General features: G+C 46.5%; 1 long non-coding RNA gene across 1 annotated transcript; it reads right to left on the reverse strand.

The window, feature by feature from the left end:
* Positions 1-2,658: 2,658 nt before the first annotated feature.
* On the reverse strand, positions 2,659-15,691 carry LOC114101785 (uncharacterized). The gene is made up of 4 exons (XR_011704720.1): positions 15,538-15,691; positions 14,800-14,923; positions 3,535-3,835; positions 2,659-2,993 (listed from the first exon to the last, which is right to left on the reverse strand). It is a non-coding gene; the product is annotated as an uncharacterized lncRNA (long non-coding RNA).
* Between the last annotated feature and the right edge of the window lie 715 nt (positions 15,692-16,406).

Genomic DNA, 16,406 nt, shown 5'->3' on the forward strand with positions numbered 1-16,406 from the left:
CAAATAATTAAATGAATGAACAGAACATTACAAGACTGAGTGATACAAAGGTTCCTCATCTAGGATTTCTTGGACAATAAGAGTTCAGAATCAATTTACCTAGACTCATCTGGTGTTGATTTTCTGCCCACACCCATTATGGTCCCCTCAGAGTCCAAAGTGCACTCTCCTGCAGATATGGGACTACCTGGTGTTTCCTTTTCACAATTTTATTTCCTTCATGGGTATGTGTTCAAAAACAATTTCTGATAACTTACTTGAATTGCTTTTCCCTAATTTGAAAAGCAACGTAAGCCCATTTGTATACAGAGAAGTATAAAGAAAACACTGTCACATTTGTAGAATGGGCTTTCTGAGGCCATTCTGCTCCACACCAGGGCAGGGTTTTCCACTGTGATTGTGGCCAGGCACCCCCCTCAAGTACCCAGAACAGCTGGGCATATAGATACTTAACAATAAACATTTGCAGAATGAATAGCCATCAACTGCTCATTGCATCAAGGGAAGCCACCTCCCTGGTCTGCAGAGCAATCCTGAGCCACAGCTCTTAGATGTACCCTCACGATGGCCATCACGCCAGAAGCTACTTCTATGTTGGTGCTCCCAGGACTGCATCACCTCTGGACTCTGTGACTGCCAGGCAATTCTGCATTTGGGGTCCTGGGCTTTGGGATCTAGGAAAGCCACTGATGGTACCATAGCTTAAGAGGCCTGGTACAAAGCTGCACCATATACCCATTAGGACTAGAGAGAAAACTGTTCCTTCCCTTTTGTCATAAAAAAAAGGAAAACTGGTAGTCCAGGCTGCCAGTGCCTTGGTTTTAAGTGAAAGTTTTGTATGTGTTGAATATTTTGGTGTTTGTTTTGGTCACAGCAGTAGAGGCCTGTTGGGACCTGTTCTCCCAACTCCCCATTCAACAGAGGCCTAAACTAGGAAGTTTGCTCCTGTAAACATTTAAGATGCAAAAGAAGAGTGATGAAGAAGGAGCCTACAGAGAATCCTGCTCATGGCTTCCTGTCTCTGCAGAGAACAGAGCTGGCCCAACCCCAGGGCACCAAGGGATAGGTTCAGGGGACCATCCCTGAGGAGAAGCTTCTGTGGGGTCGGTTCTCTCTCCCACCCTCAAGAAGGAACTGATGATAATTGAGGCCCTAAGATTGCATACTGTGACTCAGAGAGAGGACAAAAGTTGTCAGGGCCTGGAAACATTCAACAAAGCCTCCACCGTGGGGAGTGGCTTACGGGACAACACAGTAGCTGTCCCAGGCCTCCCATTGCCAGCCTCCCTGGTAGAGTGGCACCCCTTTAGTCAGCTTTGCAAGTCTGTGTCTGTATTATGGCATTTCATTAGCTCAGAGGCTGCTTGGCCAGGAGGTTTGGACACCCTGCCATCCAGGGAAGCCATTGATTACCCAGACAGGGCCTCACAGGACAGCACCACCTACAGGTGGTCTTTCTTTCCCCTCAATGTCTCAACTTCCAGAACCCCACTTTGTCAGGAGCTCAGTTCTGAAACTCTGGGTGGACTTAACCAAATTCACAAGGAATGCTGCATTCATCAGAATATGAGGGTGCCTGCTTGCAACAGAAGATTCTTCTTTGCAGGGACCAGAACCCTGGTGGCCAGGCTTGAGAGCCACAACTGAAGGCCAGAAGAGTAATCAGGAGACTGCCTGGTGCAATAGGAGGCAAAGGAAGGAAGGTGGCTTTGGTCAAGGGATTCCATCCAGGCTTTGGTGGCTAAGGATATGCATCCTCCTCAATAATATCCCCTTCTCTCTTCCTAGAGAGCTGCTTGCTGCTTCTGGCTCCAGGGCCTCTCTTCCTTCCCTGGATGGCATTGTTTGGATCAGACAATGCTCTTACACTCTGGGGTCCTTTCTCACTTCTTCCTTCCCAAACAAATGCTAATTTTGTCCTGGTACCCAACCTCCTCCACCTAGGTGCAGGCTTCAGGGAGGTGAGTCCCATTCTCCGCCCCAGAAAGTGAATCTTCACTAGTCAAAACCATGGCTCTCACCCCTGTCAGACTCAACTCCCTGTTTTTGCTAGCTTATTTATTATCTATTTCTACATATTTATGTGAGGCAGGTCTTGCTATATTGTTTAGTCTGTTTTTGAACTCCTAGATTCAAGTGATCTTTCTGTCTCAGCCTTCCAAGTAGCATATGCTACCACCCCAGTCCCCTCTTTTTATCTATATATAAAAAATACATATATATTTTGGTAACTTTCCTTTTACTACTACAAATGAAATGTATAGGTAATATAATTCACTTGCATGCATAATTTCTTTCTTTCTTTTTTTATTAAATGAAACAGGGTCTTATGTTGCCCAGGCTGGCCTTAAACTCCTGGGCTTAAGTGATTGTCCCGCCTCAGCACCCTGAGTGCTGGAACTATAGGGGCACACTACCACTGCCAGCCATATAATTTCAAAACATTCAATAACTGTATTATGGAGTAGAATAAAAAGAAAATAATTTAAAATAAAATAGAATATATTAAGTGCAATATTGAGCAGGGCTACCTTAGAAGAAATTTATATATATATACATACACATATACATACACACACACACACACACACACACACAACTTTCCGTTTACTACTACAAATGAAATGTTTAGGTAATATAATTCACTTGCACACATAATTTCTTTCCTTCTTTTTTATTAAATGAGAAAGGGTCTCATGTTGCCCAGGCTGGCCTTAAACAAAACCAGCATTTGTTTGGGAAGGAAGAAGTGAAAAAGGACCACAGAGTAGGAAGAGGTGCTAGTAGTCACAGATGCTAGATCCATACCCAGAATCGCTGTGACCTTGGCAGGTGCTAATGCAGGCCCAAACAGCTTGCTGCTTTGGAGACTTGAATTCCTTGAGTGGTGTTGACATTGCTATTGTGATTTTCCAAACTGGTGAACAACTCTTAGAAAAATTCTAAACCAAACAGAACATGATCTTTTCTTGAGGTACACAACAGGAGCTTTCCTGGAAAATACAGTACACTGTAAAGATGCTTTGGGTTTAGATGAACGCGAGTTCGGTTTTACTCAGATAATTTTGAACAGTTTTTTTTTTCATCTGTGAAAATGGTCAAAAGGACATTCAAATATCATGCAGGTGACAAAGTGGGACTATCTGTGCATTTCAAGTTATCTAGTTCCAGCCTCTGCCCACTGCATGATTATTGCCCTCCCTGTGTTATTGTGACAACTAAAAATGCCCCCTCCGCATTTCCACGGTGTCCCATGGAACCAAGCGGTCCCCTCTCCATTGTTTGGTGTCTCGTTTCCTCATCTGTAAAACTCCCATTCCCCTTTCCTGTGATGCAGTGTGAGGGGAATTTTATGGCAGACTTTTGGCACCAGCTGTTCTAACTGATAAAGAGACACAGGTGAATAGACAGTCCCTTCCTCTATGCTGTTCTATGAAGATATGACATCTGGGGACTGCCTCTGTCATGTCTGCTTGGGGGAGCCAGCTACAGATGAGGCCACTATGTGAAGAAGAAAGGTGAGGAAGCTGGTACCTGATGGCTTCAGATGAGTCCTTGGATCAGTCAATCCTGGACTTTCCATGTGTTAAATAATTGTGCAAAGGAGTGGTGCAGTGCCTTTCCCGTATTACAGCCCCAAACTCCTTCCTGCAAAGGCTGTTCAGAGATCCCCTTTCTGGATTCCTACAGAGACACTGCTTCCTTTTTGGTCCTTCTTGGGAGGTGGTAAGCTGAGGTGGGTAAGGACCATCTCTGGGGATCATTCCAGCTCTGATTTTATTGGCTGTGTTCATTTTGGCAAGTCACTTCATTGGTTGATGTCTCATTTCTTCATCTGTAAAACAGGGACAAAAATGGCTTTCAAACTCCAAGAATGCCGTGAGGATTACATTAAATGAGCCCACAGAAGTACAGTCCTTCAATCAGGGCTGTGTTGAATGGATGTTGGTGCTGGTGATGAAGGATCTTTGTGTGTTAGTTAGATATCTTTTGGACACAAATAGAAATCCAACACAAACTATACAAACAACAGAAAAGGGATGTTGTCGGCAACTGGAGACAACGAAATGGGTTAAAGAATCAGGAACTGCTGTTGGAATCAAGGTCTTGAGGATTGGCCATGATCTGGTGTTCTAGACAAGGTGTCCAGGTCCTCTGCTGCACATAGGAATTATCCTGAGCAAAACCAGGATGTGCAGCAGGAGAGACCTGTTAAAACTTCTGGGCTGGCACCCAGGTACCAGTATTTTCTCAGGCTCCCCAGGAGATTCCAATATTCACAAAAGTAAGGTCTCTCTTCATGTTCTCTCACTCTGCTTCTCCCTGCTTCCTTCCTTTAGAAAGTTTCTCCTTCCACAGCCTCAGATGTCTACCTTCCCAGTACAAGAATCTCAATAGACCAAAAAAAAAAAAAAAAAAAAAGCTGCTTTCTCCTACCATCTGTTTACCAATAGCTCTGCCCTGTCCAGTCTATATATATCCTTTTTATTCCTATCACTGCTGCTGGAAGCTCAAACAAACCCACCCCTGTGGCCAAGAGCTTTGACTGATAACTGACCAGAAGCACTTCAAATGGAGACTGGCAATTCTAAGAAGGCTGAATGGGAAAAATGCATTCATATCACCTAAGCAACATGAAGCTAGTTAAACTTCATCTTGGTTGATGTAACTTCTTGTCAACATAATTTGCTTCAGCCATTTTTCTATAACTACTAAGATTTGGGCTCCATAGTGTCTTTTCTTCTAGTCCTTTAACCACTGCAAGTGGCTCAGTGATCCCTTCCCCAAGATGGAATTGCAGGCTTTTTATCTTCTGAAGTTTATTTATAGAGTCCTTGTCACACCCACAGATAACTGATCTTGTAAGGTACCCTCTTGATTTCGCCCAATTTCACTCCAGGATAATCAACGACACTCTCAACTTTAGGTATGAGTGAGCAAGCTCTACATTTCTATGCAAACTGACATCCAAGTTTCCATTTTCTTGAACTTTCTCTGCTGCACATAAGAATCCTTGGTTATCAGGTTGGAGTAGTGCTTGAGAGAATGCATGTATTTTAACCGAAACAAGATTTGAATCACCACATGGAATCCTCAATAGTACTTTTCCACTTGTGCCCAAAAGCACTTACCAAATTCTCTTTTAAAAACTAGACATAGTTGAAAATAATAAAACACATTCCCAACTTTCCAGATAATGGGAAATGTTTTCATTAGTTCAAAGCAAGTTCATTTAATGAGACAGGCCCCTGTAAATACCGTGCCGAATCAACCCAGTCAACAGCAGCACCCTTAAACAGCCCCTTGGGCACAGGTCTGCAGCCCGAGGGAACATCTTCTCTGTGGTCTACTTCTATGGTCCTATCCTTGCAAAGTTTCTAGATTTGGCTGATTTCCGGTTTCACAGAATTCTGGTTATGCTGTGAGCCGTTCATTTGATCTCTGTTTCCTGACTAACTAAAGCCATTGCAGCAATAGGACAGATGAGTGACAGGGAAATACTCCAGGGCTGCTGCTGGGGAGAGACGTAGGAAGGGCCACGCCATTTGGTGCACTGCCTCTGGGGTCTTTGGTTGTTAAGGAATCTTGATCTTTGGGTTATTTAGTCTATACCTTCCAAGCCTCTTCCTGTTTTGTTTCAGATGAAGTAAAAAGAGATCCCAGAGGGGCTTTGCCTCCTGCTAGATAGAGGAACTCATCTGGCCCATACCACCCTGAGGATAAGGGTCCATAGCACAAGAGCAGATTTGTTACCCCTCTCCCTGTTCCCCCTTTCCCTCCCTGGCACCACCACCTCCCCTCTCTAGCTGATGGGTCACAGACCCATGTGCATTATATTTTGAGGTCTGATTCTTGAGTGAAGCCGCTGCACTCTCCTCTGTGTTCTTTGAAACTTCCGTTTTTCCAGCTGTTCCACAAACCTTTGCTGGCCGGGGCAGCCTTGCACATAGTTTTCCAAAATTACCCAGGACACAGGCATTCTCTCCACCCACAGCATCCGCACTGACCCCCCCGCCCCCAACCATTCCTTAATGCAAATCTTCTCCCCTTCTTACAGTTTTTCTCACTTCCGTGTATCAAAAAAAGCTGCGTGCGTCACTCTCAGCCTCTGAGTAGCACTGGAAAGGGATCAGCGGATGGGTTTGCCCTGTTCTGGAGTTTAACATAAATAGACCCACACAGTGTGTCCTTTTCTCGTTTTTCTTCTTTGGATCAACACATTGTCTGTAAGCTTCCCCCGTGTTGTATTGATCGGAACTTTTCTGCCAGGCGCGCTGGCGCATGCCTGTAATCCCAGAGGCTAAGGAGGCTGAGGCAGGAGGATTGTGACTTCCAAGCCAGCCTCAGCAATGGCAAGGTGCTAAGCAACTCAGTGAGGTTATTTAGTTAAATAAAAAATAAAAAAGGGCTGGGGATGTGACTCAATGGTTAAACATCCCTGGGTTCAATCCCTGGTACAAAAAAAAAAAAAAAAGAACTTTTCTTTTTTTGCAGAGCAGTATTTCATTGTATGAACAGACTATAATTTGTTCATCTCTTCCCTCAGTGATGGACATTTGGGTTAGTTCCAGATTCGTGCAGTTGTGAATGAGGATGCATGCATTCTTGGACAAGGAGTCTTTTGGATATAAGCAGTCATTTCTCTTGTGTGTATATTCAGGAGGAAAATTGCTGTTCCTTGTCACCATATGCTTAGATTTATTAGAAACTGCCAAATTTCCAAAGTGGTGGTTTTAACATATGCTTTAATCTATGTTTCATTCTCTTAGCAATCTTAAGTGTTGATCAGTCAGCTCATAGTGGACTGTTGAGCACCAAGTCTGTGCCAACCACTGTTCTAGGTGTGGGATGTAGCATTAAATAAGATGAGGCCCCTGCCCTTGACCCATCCTTATGAAGGTGATGAGTAAGACAACTCAAATTAACAAAGAAAGTAATTTCAGGTGCTGACCCATGCTCTGAACAACAGTCACATTGCTGGGCATGGTGGTAAACGCCTATAGTCTCAGTGGTTTGGGAGACTGAGGCAGGAGGATCGCAAGTTCAAAGCCAGCCTCAGCAAGTCAGCAAGACCCTATCTCAAAATTAAAAAATGAAAAGGGCTGGCAATGTGGCTCAGGGATTGAGCACCCCTGGGTTCAATCCTGGTACCAAAAACCAAAAAACCAGTCACATAATGGAGCACAATGGCCATATGCTCTTTCTGCTACTGCACTCAGAAAAGTTCTGCTTGAGGAGCTGATTATTGGACACAGACTGAAAAATGGATGAGGATCGGCAGTGCACAGTGCTTGGGGAAGAGTGCCAACAGCAAAGGGAACAGCAGGTGTAACTAGGACAGCAGAGAGCATGGTGGGTTTGGGGAGAGAAAGAAGGTCCCCAAGGCTGGCACACAGTCATCCATTCACTCACTCAACAAATAAGCATACATTGAGCTCCTACTTCTACTATGTGTCAGGCACTGCTCTAGGCTCTGGGGCCCCAGCAGTGAACAAGATGGACATTGTGCTGTCACAGAACAAGCAGGAAAGAGCAGGTGGGAGGATGCGGAGGAGTAAGCAGAGGCCATGTAAGGTCGGACCATTTAAACTGTGAAAAGGAATTTGGAGTATCCCTGGAGCAATGTGAGACCAAGGGTTTTAAGCAGAGAGATAAAAATGATCAAATTGACTGGGATAAAGCAAGGGTGGAGGTAGGGAGACCGTGAGAAGGCATGTAGTGATGCAGGCTAGAGACCTGGAACTGGGATGACAGCTGTGGCCATGGAAACAGTGAAGATGCTCTGCATTCAGGATATATTTTGCAGTTTGAACCAACAGAACACTGAAGAAAGATTGATCGTGATGAACAATAGGAGGAATCCAATTCAAATTCTGGGTGCTTAACCTAGCAGCTGGGTAGTCGAGAGGGTGGTACCATGCACTGAGGTTGGAATGACTGGGGTCGGGGAGGAAAATCAATAGGTCAATTTTGCTAACTTTGTGGTACAAATGAATTTTCAAGTGCCTCAGTGAGCCCAGAGTTTGAGAGAGCCCACTTGAAGACCTAACTTTGAGAATCACTGGCTAGAATTATCTAGAAGGAGAAAGTAGGCCAAGGAAGGGATAGAGCAGTCTTGGAATATGAGAATTTGAAGTTCCATCCTCTAGACGAGGAGTCTGAGGCTCAGAGAAGCTAAGCAAGTTGTCCAAGGTCCCACTGCATGATGAAGCTGGTCTTGTTCCAGGGTTCACCTTACTTATCCACTTCACTATAATGCCCGAGGTTTGTCAGCTCTACCACTGAGAAGCCATGTAATTTCAAACAAATTGCTTACCCCCTTAGTGTCTCAGCTTCCTTGTCTGGTGTGACGATAACAATAATGACACATACCACATAGGACAGTGTGAGTATAAAATATAATTGAAGTGCTTAGGACAAGTGCTTGGCTCAAGATGGTATTAGCTAATGTTATGTGAGCCAAAGGGTAAGAGCATGAAGGCCTCAGAGGCAAGAAGAGATAAGAAGTTCCACATCTGCACAGCCAGGTGAGCTAGCTCAGTTAGATGAGTGATGAGGACATAGGTCAGGTCAGAGGAGGTAGGTCTGGCCCAGATGGGAGCCCTTTATACTTGCTGTTAGGGCAACACTGAGTGTGGATAAGCTTTTGACCCATCCCCTCACAGGTGGACTATGGCACTGTCTGGGCCAGGGCAGGGCTGTAGGCAGAAGACATTGTGGCTCAAGCCAGGGACAGAACCAAGCAAGCAATGGCCCTTCCCCCAGAATTATACACAGGAGCCCTGCTAATGGATCTGCTCTGCTCTGGGTGACATTTGCTGTTTAGTAGTGACTCAGGATTCCTCCGGGTAGCACCTATGCCATAAAAGCTGAATCTGGAGGCAAGGGAAAAGATCTAGTGAATAGTGAATGTATTTGATATACCTGGGCAAACACCTGACTTTGAGGAGCACAGTTCTCCTTGGCTCCTACTTTTGGTAACAGCATCCCCTGCCTTCCTTACATTACTGTCCTGCCCCACTCTGTGTGCTTCAGACCCCAGCCCCTGCTTGCCCAAAGCTGCACCAACCAAGTTTCCCCCCTTAATTTTATAGGTATTGGGAGAACCACCTTTTCCCCCCAGGGATTGGTGAACTGCAAAGACACACAAGGGACTATCTCCATCCTTAGCTTCCTTTGCCCATCAGCCATGAGAGAGCAAAACCAGGAGATGGAGAATTCAATGGCTTCATCTAAGGCCCTGGCTCTTGCTGTCTGGACCATGCCTGTGGTCTCTATTCCGTGATGGGTCAATGTGTTCATGGCATTTGCTTCAGCTAGCCAGTATTGGGGTCCTTCATAGCCATAGACTAGCTGATTCACATTAGAATGGAGTTAAGTGCTCATCTCCACAGCCTGACCTGAAACTGTCCTGAAAGTAAATCATGGCTGTCATTGAGTTTCAGGAATAATGAACCTGGAAGGTTGAAAGTTCCAGTCCAAGGTCCATGGCATTTAAACAAACCAACCAACAGAGATTTTGTGGTCTATTTTTAGTTTATTTCACACCTATCTGCCCATGTGGCTTCTAAAGTCCTTGCCCCGACTCTATCAAAAAAAAAAAAAAAAGCCCCAACTCATATGGACAGAGTATTTGAAGACAAGGAAACACCAAAATGGCTTCTACTTAGCTTGAGGAGCTAGAATATTTCTTAGAGAGAGAGAGAGACAAACCTAAAGGAGCCTAAAAGACTAAATTAACTTCATACTGGACCAGATCAAAGGAACCATTCGGACTTGAGGTTTAATTGTGGCCTCCGTAATGGGCTCCAGTTGAGTCATGAATGCCTAAGATTCTGCAGTCATCTAGAATCTCAGGGACTCCAGTCTTCCCACAGAGACTGTCACTGGGTAGCCTCTACTTCATTCAGGTGGACGGGTATATGTATACCGATGTGTGAGTGTTTGTATGTGTGTCTGTGTACATAGTGGTCCCCCTTGATTCTCAGGGTATATGTTTCAACGTCTCCATGGATGCCTGAAACTGCAGATAGCACTGAACCCTATAAATACTGTTTTCCCCTATAAATACATACCAATGATAAAGCTTGATTTATAAAATGTGACACAGTAAGAGATTAACAATAATAACTAGCAATCAAATAATACACTAGTAATAATACACTATAATAAAATTGTGTTAATATGATCTCTCTCTCTCAAAATTTTGAATTTTCCATTTAAAATTTTTGTGCTGTGGTTGACTGCAGGTATCTGAAATCTTGAGAGACGAAAGCACAGATAAGGAAAGCTGCTATGTGTGCACATGTGTGTACACACACACTCAGATTCCAGCCTCGCATGCTTCTTCAGAAAAGAACTGAGAGAGACAGAGAGAGAGAGAGAGCGAGGGGAAGGGAGAGAAAAGCCTTGGTTCCTTAAAGCTTCCTTGGGAATTCCTTCCTGGCTGCCACCTCCTTTCCTCCTGGGACATTTTCATCTAGTAGCTCCACATTCCTTGCCCAGCCACTAAGCAGGTGAGAGCCTGTTCAGAACCATCCTGTGTGACCTTGCTTTATGCTGGGAAGCCAGGTGAGGTGGGAGGGTGCCTTGAGGAGTCCGGAGAGGGGAGGGTATATTCTCCCTGCACCTTACATCTGGCAGGCCCAGAATATGCAGCTCTTGATTAGGCCAGAAAGAGCAGACCCAGGAGACCTAGAACCAGTAGCCGAGGTGGGTCTGAAGTGTTCTTCTCAGGCGCTTGGTGACTGGCTAGGCCAATCTCCCCTCCTCAGTGTCCTTCCTGGCTGGTGCAGGTCCTTTAACAGGGGTCACTCTCTCCTTGCTGCAATGGAGTTTAGTTGGACTGTATTTGAAGGAGGGAATTGGGAGAGCCTGGCAGGAGCCCAGCAGGCCCCTCTGCAGGTGCCCATGGCAGTTGAGTGTGGGTGCCCCTTTTCTGCACCACAGTTGTGCTGGTGGCTACAATCAGCCTCTTGGAAGATGCTAATGAGATCCTTATAGAGAGCTAGAAAATCATGTGCGGCAGATGGTAGAAGGTTAGGTTTTGATTTCTCTTGTTCCACTGTTGTTTTTCTTTTTTTTAAAAAAGAGAAAAAGTGCTAACCAACATGCTGCTTTCTTCTGCTTGATTCCTACAAAGCCACTTTTATTTTTAAATTAACTTAACCCCTTTAATTTGACCATCCTCGGATCATAAATGTAAGGAACGATAGATTTCTTTTTAGAAACCAAAGCAAATCATTACCCAGCTCCTTCCTTCTGTCCCTCCCTATGCTTTTCACATTTTTTTTTGTTTTTACCAAAGAAATCATTTACATTTTTCCCCCCAAATCTACAGAGATGATATTCACAATGCAGTGAGGACCCTGGAGATGTGTGTTTTGTTTTCTTACTGGCTGGGGCAGGGCTAGGTTATCATGTTTTGGTAATTTTTACTCCCTCTGTAGACAGATGTAAAAGCAAAAAAAAAAAAAATAAATAAAAAAAAAAAATGCATAGGAGCCCTTAAAGAGAAAGCTACACTTTATTTCCTTCCACATGCAGGCACCGTGCTAAGCAACATCCCGACACCACCACCTCATATAACCCTCACATTCACACTGAAGTAGGTATTATTATTATCCCATTTTACAGATAAAGAGATGGAGACCTGAAGAAAGAAACTAGTCCAAAATTAAACTCAAAGCCAGTGCTACTGACTCCCAAGCCAGTGCTTCAAGATAATACATTCTTCTGTTTTCCTTGACAAATTCCAGGTGAATGAATGATAGTAACCTCTGGGGTTTGGGGGCACTTTCCGTAATTTCAACTGCTTGTTTGGCAGCCACATGTTGAGAGACACACTTGTGGAAAGAGAGATGGACATGAGTTATGGAGGCCCAATATCAAAGATGGAAGACAGAACCAGCATTTGTAGGTGAAGAGACTAGAGTCCAGAGACTATGGTGCTTTTGTTACTTATGGATATGAAGGAAATTATCCAAAATGTGGTGGCTTAAATCACAAACTGTTTTTATTGCTCCCAATTCTGAGGGCCAGAACTTTAGTAGAGCTTAGCAGTGCTCTGTAAGGATAAATCCATGCGGATCAGCCAGCCTGGCTGGAGCAGGGCCTCCCTCACACACTTGGATCCTTGGGGTAGGTTGCTGGCTCTGCCTAGGCCCAGACTGGAATAGCACCCCTTTGTCTCATTCTTCAGGTGAAGCTGGTTGTAGGACCAGCCTAGATTCAAGAAGAGGGAACAGATTCACTTTTGGAGACTGAGTTGGGACCACCCTTGCAGACAATCTACCATATAGTGACTTGTTAGTGGCAGATATCCAAGCATTTGGCTAATATTACAGAAAATCCCACTGTGGCTGCTTCCCTGGAAGGAAAAAGATTCCCTTAGAAATGATATTGTTTTGATTCTTTCAGCCCTAACAAATAAATGTGGAAGATATTTGAGGGGGCTGGGAGCTGGCATCACTCATCTATTCCTGTGGGCTCATGGGCCGATGTGATCAGTCAGGTTCAGTGGGGGTGAGGGACACCTTTCCTTGACCCAAGCAGTCTGCATATTTTCTCTGCCAAGACAGAGTCCTGTGCAAAGGGAAGGGGGTGGGGGCTTGTCCACTCCACCAGGGACACAGAGGCAGTATGCCCAAGGATGTTGCAGAGGCTGCCAAGGTAAGGGATGTAGGGAGAATGAACCCCATCCACTGAAAATTATCAGTTCCATGTGCTTCTAACAAAAACCAGACTAATGGCCTGGTGCAGAAAAAGTTAGTAAGAAAATAAAGAAATTATAAGCCTTAATTAGCTGTGTGTTTGCAGTCTCTTTTTTTGGTACCGGGGATTGAACAACTGAGGGGCACTTGCCCACTGAGCCGCATCCCCAGCCCTATTTTGTACTGTATTTTGAGACAGGGTCTCACTGAGTTGCTTAGCGCCTTGCTTTTGCTGAGGCTGACTTTGAACTCACAATTCTCCTGTCCCAGCCTCCTGAGCTGCTGAGATTACAGGCATGTGCCACCACGCCTGACTGCAGCTATTTAATAAAGCTCATTCACACATTGTTTGAGTAAGAAGCAAACAAAATTCAAGGTCAAATACAAGAATGTGTTCCTGGGATGAAAAACTAAAGTGGATTATGATAAAATGAAGAATATTTCAAACTTAGGGATTGCTAGAGTCAGAGGCAGCCTAAGAGATCGAATCTAGTCCAAACCCCATTTTATCTATGAAAAGACTGAGGTCCAGAGAAGTGAGCCTGTGTGGAGGTTCTGAAGCTCTCGGTTATTCTTTTTGAATTGATAATGAGTGCTTCGGAAGCACTGGTTAGATTAGGTGTCAGGCATTTTGCCTGGTGATGGAAATTTGAGGTGGAGAAGGACAGAGCTGATTGTGGAGGCAGGGTGTGGGGAAGGACATGAGAAGCAAGCTATGACTACAACCCTGCAGTGTCCTGAGCATACTGTGGGAACCCAGGTGGCGGGCGAAGGTGTCTGGGCCTTAAGACCAGTGCCCTACATCTCAGGTCCAGGTCCCTGGCTTGATGACCAGGGCTCTGTGTGGAAGAAAGCATGTTTTTAAAACATTTTGTCTACTGAGCCGTTCACCAGAGCTACATTGAAGTGCTATGATTTAAAAGGAATCATATTCGTGTGTATTAAGCAGATTCTGAGCATGTCACATGCAGTCTCACAGAATGTGGCCTTACCAACTGTCCTGAGGGAGGTGGTAAGCTTTAAATCAGAATCCTCTGGCTTCCAGTCCTTTCTCTGAGCCAAAAAATGAGATATATTCTAGCTGGAGTCTCAGGAGAGCCAGATCAAAATTGGAGTCCACCATCAGGACGGCTGATCACAGCCCTTGACCAAGTCATAAAGAGTGTTACAAAGGGTGTTCAGAGCTGAAGGGAATCCAGAGAAAGGACAGCACAAGCCTGCAGAGTCCCTTAAACTCAGGCTGCTCACAGGCTGCTCACTTGTCCAATGGGAAGAAATAATAATAGCAAACACCCACGGGGTGCCCACAGTGCAACAGCAACTGATCTGAGGCTTTACCAAATTATCTTTCAGTCCCGCACACAATTCTGTGAGTCAGCAATGACAATGACTCCATTTTACACTTGAAGGAATGGAGCCTTGAGGGCTTAAGTCACCTTGACAAGGTCACACAACTAGCAGGGGGGAGGGGAGTAAGATGCAGCCCCAGGTAGCCTCAGGAAAGCCCAGTGAACACTGCCTACACCTTTTTTCCCCCCAGGAGAAATAAGATAGGCTCCATCCCCCTTCCTTGTATCTCTGTCTCCTGGGATCCTGACCCTACTTTTTGGCCTCTGGTGGTTCTCACCATGTGCTCAGGGTACCCTTCCTGAAGCCCCTAGACTGCTTCAGGAGACTTGCTCTCCCAGGAACTCAGGATCCCTCTAGTCAGCTCCAGGCTCTGACACAGATCTTCCTTGCTCCTCTATCCCTTCAGCTCTGGCAAACACACCAAATCCAATGCCTGTCTGGCTCCCTAGAGAGACAGTGCTGTATATGACTTCAGCCCCATCTGGTAAGAGACAGCAGAGAGGAGACCTGGAAGGTTCCTTCCTTGGCTTCTGCCATTCCCTGGCCTACTCCACCAAGGGGCCACAGGGGAATTAAACCATCCCAATACAGTTGACTTTCACTCACTGCCACCAGGCTCATCATCACCCTCACCACTCACTCACCCTGCTAAGTACTGTTCTCCCCTCCCCATTCACACACACAGACTAGAGACCAATTTCACCAAACTAGGAAGTGGCAGAGGTAGGATACAAACCCATGTCCATCTGATCCCAAACCCAAGTCTTCTCCATCGCCAGAGGAAAGCCAAAGGGACCCTGAAGGTGTCTTGCAGTTCCAAATGTAACTCTCAGGCCAGCAACCTTGGAATCATGAAGAACCTGTCAAAAATGCAGACTGATAGGCCCCCTCCTTGGCCCTGCTGAACTAAGGGGAATCTGCATTTTATCCATCTCCCAGGGGATTGCAAAGCCTACTAATATTTGAGAAGCCCAGGGCTGGTGGTGTCACCACCCTGACTAAACAGTGGAAATTACCTGGGGAATTTCACAAACTGCCCGGGTCCCCGACCAGTGCTTTTGAGTGCAGGGTGTGGGTGCAGCCTGGCATCGGATTTTTACATCTCCCCGGGTGAGCCTCACGGGCAGCCCTGAGACCCACCCGCAGGACAAAGGGGAAGACTGAAGGCAGTGCTGGGTGGTAGCACCAGAAGCCCAGTCAGGGCAGAGATATGTGACCCGCATTAGGAGGCTGAGGAGACACAGTGACAGGACGGCGACAGGGTATTCTTTCCGCCGGTGCACAGTTGGAGAGACACCGGCAGCGGAGGAAGAACACGCGAGTTGGGACGCGAGGGAGGCGGCTCCCGGCGACCTCCGGGTGCCGCTGCGCCCAGGGCAGGGTGCTGAGCCAAGAGAGCGCTGCATGCAGCGCGCGCAGGCGCAGAGGCGTGAGAGCGGCAGGGCGGCGGCGGCTGCTGGGCGGGGTGACTCACCGGGCGGAGGCGGCGCGGAGGCGACGGGCGGCGGGAGACCGGGAGCCAACTGCAGCCGCCGCGGGCCGGGCCTGCCTGGCAACAGCCAGTGCCGCCCCCGGGAGGGGAGGGAGCCGAGGCTGCGCTGCAGGTGCGGCGCGGCCCGGGGAGGGCGCGTTCGAGCGCGGCTTTGTTTCGGTCCCGCACAGCCCCGGGCCCCTGACCTGTTCGCCAGCCTGCCAAAGCTGAGTCACGACTGGGCGAGTGGCCAGAGGGCCCCACCCTTAAGGATACGTTCCTTTCCTGAAGCTGGCCTGTTTGATGAGCTAGAAGGGACAGAGCCAGGGAAAGGTGTCTTCTATTCTACAAAACTCTTTAGGGAGATGGGGAGTCAGGCCACCGTCAGACGGTGTGAATCTATAATCAAGGTCACCCCAGCCCTCAGCCCTGAGCAAATTAGAAAGCAAAGCGGAAACGGTAGTCCCTAAAGATGCCACGCCGAGGGAAGCATGGTTTTGAGACACCTGTGAGGGGCTTGAGGCAAAGCCCCACGACAGACCCGGAGCAGCGAGGTGCAGGAAGGTCCTTGGGCTGCTCCAGGTCCCTGCACCCGCCTGAAGTTGGGGTGCAGGCGGGAGTGGCTGTCCTGAAGCCATCTGGAGAACTTGTCAGAAATGCAGATTCCCTGGCTCTGTTCCCAGTGGATGAGATTCCATAGAACTGGGGTGAAAACCATTTTAGCAATCACCCAGGTGCTTTTTAAATAGGTCATTGGTACTGTGCAGTTTGAGAATCACTGATGTTGTAGAAGGTCCCATGAACAGAGACCTTTAGCTACATATGGATGCCCCATAATAATAATAAGTTGAGGAGATAAAAGGAGCAATTGG

This window comes from Marmota flaviventris, chromosome 15 (genome assembly GCF_047511675.1).
Source record: "Marmota flaviventris isolate mMarFla1 chromosome 15, mMarFla1.hap1, whole genome shotgun sequence".
NCBI lineage: Eukaryota > Metazoa > Chordata > Mammalia > Rodentia > Sciuridae > Marmota > Marmota flaviventris.